Genomic DNA, 13,671 nt, shown 5'->3' on the forward strand with positions numbered 1-13,671 from the left:
GATTTCCCAGGTTGCTGCATACCTCCCAATCTTAGACAAATACAGTTTATCTATACTGTGCCAGACAATTTCTAAGTGAGAGATAATTTGTGTTCATGAGAAAACAGAAAGATGGTAATCCTACTTGGAATACTTTATCTGGAGTGAATATGATTGCTTTGACTTGAACCACAGTTTTTATATAATTAGGTGGTCCTTGTTTTCATTGTCTGCAAATGAGGCCTCAAGGTCTCTGCTTCATGGTGGGAACCTAAAGGTTTCCTAGACAGTTACATTTCTGTATCCTCACCATTTTTGTTGTCACAGTTCTCAGTCCTATAATGAGAGGTGGTTGAGTTCATGAGAACACCCTCAAATTTCTTTTGCCAAATTGATCTTCCTGGTCCATCTGCACATGTGACTGAGGCTCTGGGGTGCAGAGGTGTGGTTTTATAGTGAAGTAAACCAAGACAGGCGCTTAATCATGTCCTTTTGCCTTAGTGTTTGCTTTGCTGTTTCAACATAGTTTTCCAAGTCCATTGACCTCCAAATAATACAGGCTGCAAGTGCATTTATGAGACCTCCATACCTTTCAAATATCTGAAATTCCTGGGGTATTTCATGTGTTCTGCTATATGAAACAACTTTATCATAAATATTGCTGTTTAATGTTATCCTGTTGTTATTGACTGCCTTGCTGACTGATTATTTAGCTGAATTTCATTAATAAAACTGGTGCAATAGTTGCTGCAAGCATGTCCTGGTCACCTCTGTGTTTGAATAATTCCACTGCCAAATGCTTTCAGGCTCTGCCCCAGAAATTAGCACTAGCTTATTGTAAGTTTATCCTTAATATTCTCTGTACAATGAAAAATATTTTTTTCTTCTGTTTCTGCCTTGTGTTGAATTTTAATTTTTTTCAATTATTCTTGCATGTTTTTTGGTCAGCACAACATCAGCATGAGTTCTGTCGGATTTTTCTCAAATCCCCAACTTTTCCTCAAAGGAGCTGTTTCCTTTTCTTGTAGGACTAGTTCACGTCCTACAGACAATTTTGTTTTTATTTTAGATGTCTGTAAGAATTAAGTTTTCTATCATCTATCCAGATGATTTTTTGTTTTTTTAAAACATTATATTACTTCCCTTTGTATCTGAGGGATTATTTGTAGATTATGGTAAGTGTATTGTGCTGTGCCCTGGTCCTACATCTCATACTCTGAAACAAAGTGACACCTGTTTGAGAAAAAGTAATATAAGCCTCTGGTTTTACATTCAATTACAAGCTGTATTTTCCCATATTTTCTCACACAGAAAGGTTTTCTCACAGAAAATTTGGCAGCAGGGATACCAAACCTTCCTTAAGAATATTTTCCAGGATTTGTTTATACAATTTGCCTCTCCAGAGCTTATCCAGATAGTTTTCCTTGCTGTCCCATCATTGTGTCTCACTTCAAAGGTCTTGGGGACACATTATAATTTTCATGTGTCTCACAAATAAACATGGAAAGTTTTCTTACTGTTACTAATGTGACTTTCACCTGGGGGTAGGGGGGATGGTGCTTTTGGCTGTTTCTGAAAGAACACAGATAAACTTTCTGACATCTAATGACAAAGTGAAATAATTTCTTCTCTTACTGAGCATAAATTTGCTCCCCCAGTTAAGTGTTCTCCATTTGCTCCATTCCTGCCACAAGGCTGCTCCAAGGGCTGCTGGTGAAGGAGCTCAGAAACCTATTTCACACATGTTAATGAATTATCTGACTTTCTAGCTCACACTCTGCTTTCAGTAGCCAGCTCAGCAGAAGCAGTCAATCACCAAAAAGCTGGAGCCTTCATTGATTTCAGCTGCTTAGCTTTTCTAAAGGGAAATATACATGGATATAGATATTTATTATTGATTCTTCTCACTCTATCTCCTAAAAGCTTAAGCAAATAATCAATAACAAATAACCTCCTTAATATTTTACAGTCACATTTTAAGCTGAAAAATAGCCTGACTGACAACATGTGTTAATTGCACACACCCCCCAGTAGCAGCTGCAATCCAGCTTCTGAGGGAGATTCTTCTGCAGCAGCACCGGGCCAGGGGACAGTGTGGGAGCAGGTGCTTGTGGCTCTGTGTCCTGTACAGGAGATCAGTCCTTGCTGTCCCACCAGCCCTGTGAGAAGGAATGGGGGTTGCCAGCATGAACACTCCTTTGGATCCACCACCAGAAAAGGGCTACAGGAAATTCCTGATGGTGCTGCTGGAGTGTAGCTGGCCCTTGCTCTGGGTGTTTGTCATTTAGAGCATACTGAGAGCTGCTGAATTTGGAGTCTCCTCTTCGTGGCACAGCCACAAGAAGTGTAGGCTTAGGACTTAAGCTTAAGAACATTTATGTTAGGGGATTCTGATATGCACTTTTATTCTGTCATTACCAATAATTTGCAAAGGCAGGAACAAAATCAATCTCATAAATAACATAATCCGTCTTGGCAGAAAATGCACATAAAGGCATTAACATTTTAAAATACTTCCTGCTTCCACATGAAAATCTGTGAAGCATCTGTTTCAAAAAAAAAGAGTTTTTAAATAGTTGTCTGGAGGTCAGGTAATTTCTTTACTCATTATTACCTCATAATTTAGTTGGATGTAGATTATGGCCTATGAATATCAAATACTTGATCTTCTCACTCCTTCTGTTGATATTTTTGTGCACATTGCTCATCATACACTTCTCTAATGCAATCTTCTTCCTTTTGACCTAACAGTGATCTCAACTGTTTTTCTCGGAAGAATCTACCTTTCAACAATGTTTATAACAAAATATTTTCAACTATTATTTTGTTGCCACCTTTTAATTTTATCATTCACAATGAGTTATGGTTGGTGATTGCTAAATGAATATTTTTACCCACTAAGGCTTTAATTTCTACTAAAATTGAATAAAAAAAGTTTCTTGACTCAAGCCTTAAAAAGCCAGATGTTTTTAAAAAATCTTTCTACATTTTAAAACAAGTGTTTATTAGACAGATGAAGAGAACATTTAAAAGTTAATTTTGCTATCAGGACAAAGAGTTCAACAAAACTGGAATTTTTCCAACAATACCAGTTGCAATAGCATAATAGGATAAAATCATAAGAGTTAGAAATTGAGTGAAAAAGTATAGGTCTGATGAATGAACCTGAGATATAAATGTGCATCCAACTGCAAGCAACATACATTAAAAACCCTTCCCCATTTCCTTTTCCCCTCAAAGGCAATGTGGGAAGTTCATAGGTAATGGTCTCTCACCATAATGGTAGGTTAAAGATTGCTCAGTAATAGTCACTAAGAGGCTTAACATTAAAAATATGACTATATGAGTGGTTTTACACCTTTTTGTTGTTGTTGTTGTTTTGGTTGTTTGGTTGTTTGGTTGGTTTTTTTGTGCTGGTAATTTGTGTTCACAGAGGTCAAAGAGTGAATTTCAATGGATTTTTTTCTGTTTCTTTCCAAAATTTCAACCAAAAAAGTATTACAACATTTTTGCTCACAGCAGGTCAGGTCACAGTCCAGCTGGGTCTGTGCCCCATGCTATCTCTAAAGTGGCCAGTAGTGGATGTTAGTGAATGAATGCAAGGGAGGATACAGATCCACAGCCAGGTCATCCACTGACACTGGCACTTTGCAGCTAAGGACATCCTGGAACAAATCCTGGAGTTTATACACTGACATCCCGTGCTACAGTTATAAACAGTATCTGTGAGTATTGCAGCTCCTTGACATGATACATTTCGAGTCCAAAACATTCTATGGTATCTAGTTCTGTAGCATATTTATAATGTTATCTGGAAAACTACATCCCTTTGCTCATTTTAAATCTGTAGCCTGACAGGATTTCATTTGATTCCTCCTCAATCCTTGTATCAGGATTTGTACCAGAAAATTATGGCTAACACCTATTATATTAACAAGTTCAGAGTTCTCTCTCAAATCCTTCCTTAAATTTTCTTCTGCAAGCCAGTCAGTCCAAAACTATTCTGAGTTTCTTCATACAGAAGTTATTACATCTGCTCAATGTTTGAAATTTTCAGCTGTCATCTTTAAACTGGACTATCCTGAATAATTCATTACCATTCCCAAACTAATCTCTACACATCCAGGATTGTTTATGGCCAGTTAATTGAGTACTGTCCATCTCAGTAGAGATACTTTCAGAGTCTCCTTTTTAACATCCTTCATTGTGAAGACAAGAATTCTGAAGAGAACTTTTTCTTTCATTAGATGATACGTTCATTTATTTAAAATACTTTAGTTAGGGACTTAAGCTTTTAAAAAATCTGAAAATATCAGTACACTTACTGTAAACACTGGGTGACCGTTGCCCATTGACCTCTAGCATCTCCAGTAGCTTTGTGAAACACCACATCATGTACAGAGGTTTTGTTGATTTTTCTCCAGCATATCAATCTGAATGCAGTGTTTACTTTTTTGTATACTTTTGTATAGTTTCCACCAACATATTCATATGTACTTTCTTCTCATATGCCCTTTCTGTTTCAGAACAGCATCTATAAGGAAAATATCTTTTCATTTTTTGTACTTTATGCACAACAAGCCAAAGGAACTTCACTAAAAAAATAACACAACACATTTGCAGAGCTTCAAGGGCGAGTTTAACTGTAGAGAGAGGCTTGAAGGCCTTTTGAAAGTAGTTCAAAGCTCACTGGATCTTTTTGCAGCTCCAAAGATTTCCAATGCATTTAGATGACTTGGTCACTGTGTGTTTGATGCAAAGAAATTTTGCAGCCAAGGCTCTGCTGTAGAAAAGGCTTCTGACTGGTTATAAAGTTCCCCATGAGGCTGATGCTGTTCTGTAGAATTCCAAAACTTCCTACTGCCTTCAGTGAGCACAGAATAAAGCTCCACCATCCCACTGCTGCTTTGGGAAGCAAAGCCCATTTCCAGCAGAAGGAATTCTTCCATGGAGAAGAATCCTATGCCATGGGAGAACAAAATCTCACAGTCTTTCCTCTGGAAAATTTTCATCTGAAGTAACAGCTTAAAGCAATTCTGCACTAGATAGTGTCTAATTATTAAAAATGATCATCAAGGTAAGGAAAGAAAAAGCTGGTCTGGCATTTTATTGAACTTTTTTCATTTGTAAACTCTGTAAATGAGCAGTGACAAAAATGTCAGTATTGACATTTTATCTACCTTTTCTTACATATTTAACATTTTCCAAATAACTCCTTATCAGCTCATTTTTGAAAAAATGCACTTTATGTCTATTTTCCCAATGTTTTGATGCAACACTTCCATGCAGGTACCAAAAATTGCACATTGCAAGCCAATTTACAATGCAAAATTTCATGTTAATTTTTTATATGCAATTCAAATTTCCAGAACAATGGCATATACATTAAAAAATACTGCATTTTGAAAGTATAATCTTAGGTAGGCAATAGATTGCTATTGCACCTACAAAAGAATATCATAAAACAGTGAAACATGTCTCACAAGTCACAGCAAAAACCCATTAGCACTCTAAGCAGTAGTTTGTTTACATTAAAATTAGCTCTGAGAAGGTTTACTGGGAAACCAAGTGCTTATATTTTCCATTAGAGCACTGAGAGGAAGATGTAGAGTTGCTTCCATTTTTGTGTGGCTTCTGTTCTTCTAAGCCACATGAAAATACCTATTTACTTTGAATTTTCTGTAAATTTCCAAATGAATTTCAACTGAAGGTTAGGGTGCATGAAAGCAATAAATAAGACTGTGCTGGCTGCATGCCTTCAGGGAAGCAATCATTAGTTCACACTCAGGAATATGGTGGTGGGTCTCACCAGGGATGTTTGGAGCTACAGAAAGGCTAAGGGAAAGCAGAATTTTCAGGCCTGTACTTCACAATGGCCCAGTCACTTTTCATTTAATATCAGAGGATGATTTGTGCAATGATCAAGGGTAGAATTTGGCCAGCATTTAACTAGCTGGATGAATAGGAAGTGCTATAAAGGTGCTATTGTCATCTAAAAATGACCTAAAGAAAAGTAAAAATATTCACACTTTGGAAGCCTCTGGTATCTCTGCAATTTAGATAAGACAGTGCAGCATCAGTTCTGAAGCCCAGATGTCACATTAGAGATTTTTCTGTAACCATGAGCTAAGAAAAATCCCTTTTTGTTAATGATTCCTGAAATTTTGGACAGTGGTAGCCCAGATTTTGAATTTGTTGGTATGCCCCATAAATGCTTCTTTAAATGCCACAGATCCACTGTACAATCCTGTTTCAAAGCATAGGGAGGGACAGAAGAAAAGGGACCTGCTGAAATGTACTTGTTACTTCTTGGGGTTAATTTTGATTTGCTGAGCTGTTCTTGACCTTTTACTATCCCAGATTTTTTACTATCCCCATTTCCCATATTTGCACTAAGATTCCTCTACACAGCCATGAGTAACAGCAGGATGACCACAGCCACTTTGTAGAACCACAGTCAATAACTTAAACTGTGATCAAATGTTGGTTACTGGGGCAAAAGCTTTTTTTCATTTTCAGCTAGGGAAACCAATATTTATCATTTATACAGCATTCCACATATCTGAAACACTGAAAACATTTTAAATTGATTAATCCTGTCTGTCATACACATTGAGGTCAAACTTGTTTTATGGGCAGCAGTATTACTCAGGATTAACTCAGCAGAATTCAGCTTCTTCAGCATTACATGATAATATAATTTGGCTTTTAGTAATTACAAATATTTTAAAGAGGTTAAAACATTGAATGAAATGTTGTCCTGATCTGCAAAGCTATTGCTGTGGTCTACAGGATTCCACAGTTTAAGGCAAAGGCAGGATTTGCTCATTTTGAGGTTATGTTTGTGTAAGGGATAAAATTTATGCCTGAGACAAATTCACTGAACAGAGCTTTTTGCCAACACCACAGGCCCTTGCCACATCTGCACTACAAGTGCAAAAATTCAGAGCAGGGCAAGAGGTTACTGAATCTCCACCTGGCTGCACCAGTGCAAATCCAGGGAAAAGGGAGAATTTCTCTTACTGCTGAGGAAGAGTGGCAGGCTGGCACACAGAAAGGACAGTGAGCACACGCCACTAACTAGGGCCAGTACAGCAAATCCTCACCCTTCCTGTATTAATGCACTTTAACATATTGGATATATATTTAAATAACTGTAGGTTAAAAAAAAAAAAGAAAAAGTCTCTTCTTAAACAAAGAGCAGACTGTTAATTCCTACTCATGGCCACAAGAGGAAAACCAAGAAATAACTAGGTTATTTTATAGCTTGGGAGATTTAGCATACACATTAGGAATATGCTTTCCAACCTAAAGGATTGTTAAATACCAACATGGGTTAGCTTGGAAGGCCATGGACTAGAAAGGCTTTAGGAAATGGGAAGATTTAAGAGCACTTAAGCATACTTGCATTTAAGATGGTCTAGGATACAGCTGATCAGCTCAGTGGGGGATGAAGCACCAATCTCCTGAATTCCCAGACAGCTTCTCAGTGCCATGATTCCATAGGGGTACAGCTGCCCTTAGCCTGGCATAATACAAACAATCCTGAAGGCAAAGGACCAACCTGAAACAATTGTACAACTGACTAAATTAAAGAGAAAGGAAATGTCCTCACAATTTTCTTACTACTCTTTATCTCAAAGTTATGTATTATATTGGGTCAGACAAGAAAACAAACATCATATTCTGATGCAATCCAGTCCTGTCTGTTTTGCCCACATCACTGTTTCTTTTTCCCTATCTTGATTACAGATCAGAGTAGTCCAGGCTTAAAATTGTAGTTGTCAGAACAAGAGGTCACTTGAGTCATTGCAATTTCCAGAAATGTGGTTTATGCCCTCAGAATTTTCTCTGGCAAGGTTTTATTGAAAATTAAACATATTCCATATCACTCTGTTTTTGCAAAACTTTAAAAGAGCTGACAAAGTGGGACAGAATGGCTGAAGGGTTTCTGCTTGGGTTTTTCTGACTTCATAAACATTAGAACAATACATTCCTGGTTTGGCCACTTTTATGGCTGACTGCCTGCACTTCTGGTAAAGAAATGTTTAAATGAACCAAACTGTAAACTGATGCCCTATTGCAGTCATGGTGACTGCATCACCCCATTAGAGAGGGCAAAACATTTTGATTTGCCTTGGAACCAAACTCTTCACTGCTGTAACTCCTTTGATCTGAGTAAACCTGACTTTTGCTTTCTTTAGTTTTTTGAACTGCAGCTTGAGTTTTCACATGTATTTTTTTATGGTAAAAATTACATTTGTCTGTAAAAATACAAACCCTGATCTGAATGCAGTCTTGGTCACCTAATACTGTAAAATTAGAAACTGAAAGCTGAAATGATACATTCAAGAATATATAGTCATTCTAACTCATATTAGAGGAAACAAAATGAAAAAATAATGAGATAAAATTCACTAATTTTTTCCTTTAAATACCAATCATATTCCCACAGTAAGATTACTAGCTAGTAAGTCTAGCTAGTGTCTAGAAAGCTAATTTTCAAATGTGCACCAATACTTTGCCCATAAGTATAATCTGTAAAGATGAATGTGGAATACAGATGTTAAAAATATTACATCAAATTCTGGTCCAAACCAAATTATGTTCCTATTTTGTACCAGTAAATCCTCAGCACAGGTCAAAAGGCACAACCAGCACCCAACAGAATAAAAGCTGAGCACTGAGAAAAAGCTTTGCAGTATCAACCACACTGAAGCAGAAATGAAAAATACTAGCATGAAAAAAACAGTAGAAAGCAAGCTACATTTATTTGCTAAATAGCAGGGAAAAAAAGTCCATATTATCTGTGGTTCTCAAATGCTTCAGAAGATTGCAGAGTATTTAGTGGAAATCTTTCAAAATTGCCAACTAAACTGATGGACATCTTGTTTGTACATGTTACATTACCAAAATTGGGCATTGCTATATTTAAATGAGATTTTGTGGAAGCTTTTCAGGTCTTACCAGTTTCAGACTAAACCAAACAGTGGTTCATTGAAATTGAAGCATTTTCCAGTCAGTCTGGCCTAAAGACAAGCCTTAAGTGACTTTAATTCTGGAATTGTTTCAAGTGAAAAAAGAAAGTTTAAAGATGCTATGCTACTTATGTTAATTTGGTTTTGCTACACACAATTTTTTCCCAGCTTTTATATTTATTAGTCATATTTCTGAGATTTTAATATCTGCCTCTAATTCTTTTTTCATTTATTCTGTATTCTAGATGGGTTGTGAGAGATGTAGTCCAGGTGGGAAAGGCTGCATTACAGTGTTCAGAAAGTATGCTATAAAATGCAATTCTTAACAGCATCAGCTATATCTTCATGGGCTAACAGGAGCTGATATATGAATTTAGCATCTGGGACAGTGTCACACCAATAAGCCTGTTAATTTACAACAAGATTCTCTTTTTTGTTTATATATATATATATATATATATATATATATATATATATAAATAAAAGATATATATATAAAATATATATATGTATTAAAAATATATATACACACACATACATATATACATATATGTATAAAACCCACCAACCAACAAAAACTTACTGTGGTCCTCACCACCCTAACATACCTACTTACTGTTCAAAGATAGCCCATTTTAAGCAAAAATGATACATGCCTTATATAAACACAGTTGTCCTAAAATCTGCAGCTTTATCTTTCAGGTCCAGCAGTAATTCCTGTGTTTTCCTGCTTCTGTAACCTTTATATATCCATGTAGGCCAATCTCAACAAATCTGTAAAAAAACCTCATGTTTCCCTACTTTATGAACACAATTCACCCTCACAGACTATTAAGCCTGATCTAGTTCACTAGGAGGCCCAGCTCATGGCTGTAATCATTTTGCTCTTTGAGTTAATTATTTTTACACATTCCTTGCTTTGTAGTACTTTGTATTTGTAGTTACAAAGCACCTTGGGGTGAGGGGCAGACAGACCACTCTTGCCCATCCTCCTCCACTCACTAAACAGTTGCACAAGTTTGGGTTCATAGGTAACTCTCTAAAAGACTTAGATGTTTTTATTATTAGTCTTGTTTTGAAACTCTGTATACCCCACTGGAGAAGACAAAGCCTTCCACCCCACACTCATCCTCTTCAGTCATGGGGATGACTCTTACTTCACTGTTTGAAGGAATCACATACTTTCTTCAAATTTTGCGTATCCAGGACCCCTAAGTGAATTAATGGCCTTTCACCTGAAAGGATCAGTCTGCCCTGATCAAACTGCTCTTCCAGGAACAGCAGCATGTTTCAAAACACTCAGATTCTCCTGGTAGTGACAGCTCCTATAGAAAGGGTGGTGAGAGGGCAGTCATTACAGCAGGATTGCCGGCCTGAGCAAATTGAAAGCTGACTTTAGGGTGTTTGCAGTCCCCTGAAACAAATGCTCTTGCATTGGCCATTTGAAAGTGAAAATTGTAGTGTGCATGCCTGGTTAGCCCATAAGATGTGCTGGAGAAGTGGTGGCTTTATAGAGTGGCACAGCTGAAAATGAAGCCCTGAGAGGAGGTTACATAATTACTGCTCTGTGCTTTCCACAGTTTAGGGGAGGTGATGTCTTGGGGATCCCATCTTTAGATAAAAAGACATAGGATAAAAGGCTGAAATAAATGACTCATGATCATTAGCTTCTTAGTCATGGGAGAGCTACAAAAAGCACCTACAGCTGGTTAGATTTGCATGTTGTGCATTCATCCTGTGGCCACAGTGAGTTTCTCAGTGGAAGGAACAGAGCCTGATCAGCGAGCTGGAAATGCAGCTCTGCAGGATGCTGCCTGCCCTCCTCAGTGACTCTGATGATTACTTCATTAAGTTGTTTAATGGAGCAAATTTTCTACCTACACCTAGATTTTAAACAAGATTGCTCTTTTTCTAACTTTCCATATATTCACCAACTTCAAACCTTTCTAGAAATGACAAAGAGCAGAGCAGCAGCAAGATGTATTACTCTCAACTGACTTCACTGCCTTTAGTTCAGGCAATCTGAGTTGTCCTGATTAATTTAAAGTGACCCATGAAGGTGACCTTTACATTCAGAACCAAAAATATTGTTTTAGGATTTTGAGAAAAAGAGATATTTACAAGTAATTAAAATGTAGGGCAAAAAGTGAGGGTGTTTACAGTAAAATATTGAGATGTTCTTAAGGTACCTAAATAAGTAACCTCACTTCAAGAGAGAAGTCACACAACAATCAGAAAATTAGAATTAAGGTATTTGGTTCACTTAGCTTTTAAGTAATTAAAACTGGTTTTTAAAGATGTATTTACATTTCTATGTAATTTTTTCCCAGCCTGAGAATACCACTCAAGGCTATTATTCATGGAGTTCTTAAAACAAAACTTTATAGAAACATTCATTTTGCACAATAGGGGACATACAACTCATTAACTAACCTCATTAGGCTCCCAGTCCACAAAGCAGTATAGAGCATCTAATCTGAGGTCCTTAAGCAATTTAGAGCATGAAAACTAAGCAAGCTTCTTGTTCCCATAACCAAGAGCCACAGTCCCACAGTTTGTGTGCCCAGCACCACCCTGAACATTTCCCTACCCACAGTTCCCACTAGGAATGTGTGAACATGTAAAACCTTCTGCAACTGCAAGGCCCTGCTGTTTTCTGTGGCCAAGGAGCAAGGTAAGAAAATGGCTTTGGCAAGTAGTGAACACAGAATCAATCTGCATCAGGAGGGCCCTTAAAGATCATCTAGTCCAACCCTCTGCCATGGTCAGGAACATCTTTTCCTGCCATGGGCAGGGAGGTTGCACAAAGTCCCATCCAAACCTGAACATTTCCAGGGATGGAGTATCCACAACTTCACCTGGGCAATCTGTTCCTGTGTCTCACCCACCCCTCACCATAAAACATTTCTTCCTTGTAAGCAATCTAACCTACTCCCTTACAGTTTAAAGCTATTAGCCTTTCTCCTACCACCACAGGCCTCAGTAAAAAGTCATACTCCATCTTTCATACAAGCCACCTTTAAGTAAAGAAAGGTCACAATAATGTTTTCCTGTAGTCCTCTCTTCTCCAGGCTGGGCAAATCCAACTCTCTCAGCCTGTCCTCAACAAGAGAGGTGCTCCAGCCCTTTGTGACCCTCTTCTGACACTGCTCCAACAGGTCTGTTTCTTTCCTGTGCAGAAGATGCCAGACCTGGATGCAGAACTCCAGGTGGGGTCTCATGAGAACAAAGAAAGAAGGGCAGAATCCCCTCCCTCTCCCTGCTGCCACACTGCTTTGGATGCAGCCCAGGACACAAATGGCTTTCTGGGCAGAGAGTGCACACTGCCAGGTCATGTCCAGCTCTCGTCCACCAGCATCCCCAAATCCTTCTCATCAGGGCTGTTCTCAATCCCTCCATCCACCAGCCTGTACTGAAACTGGGGATTGTCCCAGTCCAGGGGGAGGACCTTGCTCTTGGCCTTGTTGAACCCCATGGGTTCATCTTAATCTCCTGAGTCTTCTGAAGGACACTGCCAAGTACAGACTGTTTCTGCATCAATTGAACAGTCCCCACCAGTCTGCAGCTGCTTCCTGCCCTAGGGCCAAAGCTAAAAGCAATGTGTGAGCTACAACTGATAATTAACATTAGCTGGCTTTTGTGCCTCTGAAAAGCAAACCACTCATTTACATGCCTTCAAAAAGATACTTATGGAAAATAAAGTATAAAATGGAAATTAGAAGGTCTAGGTGAGAATTTGACAAGCAAATACTCATTGATGTAAGGAAAATTAAAGGGAACTTTATTACAATATTAAAGATGTAAATTATGGATCAATGGCACTCCCAAGAAAATAAAAACAACAATTACAAAGAATAAAGCCTCTGTATGCCTATTCAAACACAAGTCTCAGAAAAACACAAAGAAGTTTAATAAGGATTGTAAGAAGTTGGGCATATATTTTACATGAAAGGATATTAAATACACTCCTCACCTTGGAACAAGGAAATGTGATAAATGTATATAAAATCCTGAGTGGAGAATGATAATGTACTTTTTTCTTAACTTAAAAACTACAGTACACCACATGAAATTGTCAGGCAGGAGAATTAGATAGACAGATGTACTCTTTTCCATTTATTAAATCATTAAACGAATTATCATGGGATTTTTTGGATGCCAAAAAAATAGTATATTTCAGATTGTCTTGATTCCTTAATTTTATAATCTGGAAGAGTTGCAAGAGCAGAAAAATAAAAAACTTTTATGTTTTTATCTATGCTTTCTCTCAGCATCCATTATTGGCTGCTGTCAGAGGCAAGATGTTATTTAGACGGACCTTTGATCTGACTGGCTTAGTGAATCTGAAGTTTTACACAAAACAAATAATCACCCCTGTTTAGCTTTTTTTTTTTCCCAGCAGAGAACACTGATTACAATAATATTTTTCTTGTAATAAAAATACAAAAACAGCTGAAGGATTACAGAGGAAATAACATAGATGTTCTAAAGTGATAAATTTAAAATAAAACATGGGCAGGGTACATCCAACACTGTAAGAATGAGAATGTTCATGGGCTAACAAAGAAACCTTCTCATTAAAATTGTATAGCAAGCATGTATATCCACAAAAATATGGCTAAAAAAGATTTCTAGGAACTATAAAATAAGGATCTTTATTACTAGGTGAAGTGGTTGACACAGTCTCTAATGACAGACTTATGAAAGGCCTGAC

Source organism: Zonotrichia albicollis, chromosome 4 (genome assembly GCF_047830755.1).
Source record: "Zonotrichia albicollis isolate bZonAlb1 chromosome 4, bZonAlb1.hap1, whole genome shotgun sequence".
Lineage (NCBI taxonomy): Eukaryota > Metazoa > Chordata > Aves > Passeriformes > Passerellidae > Zonotrichia > Zonotrichia albicollis.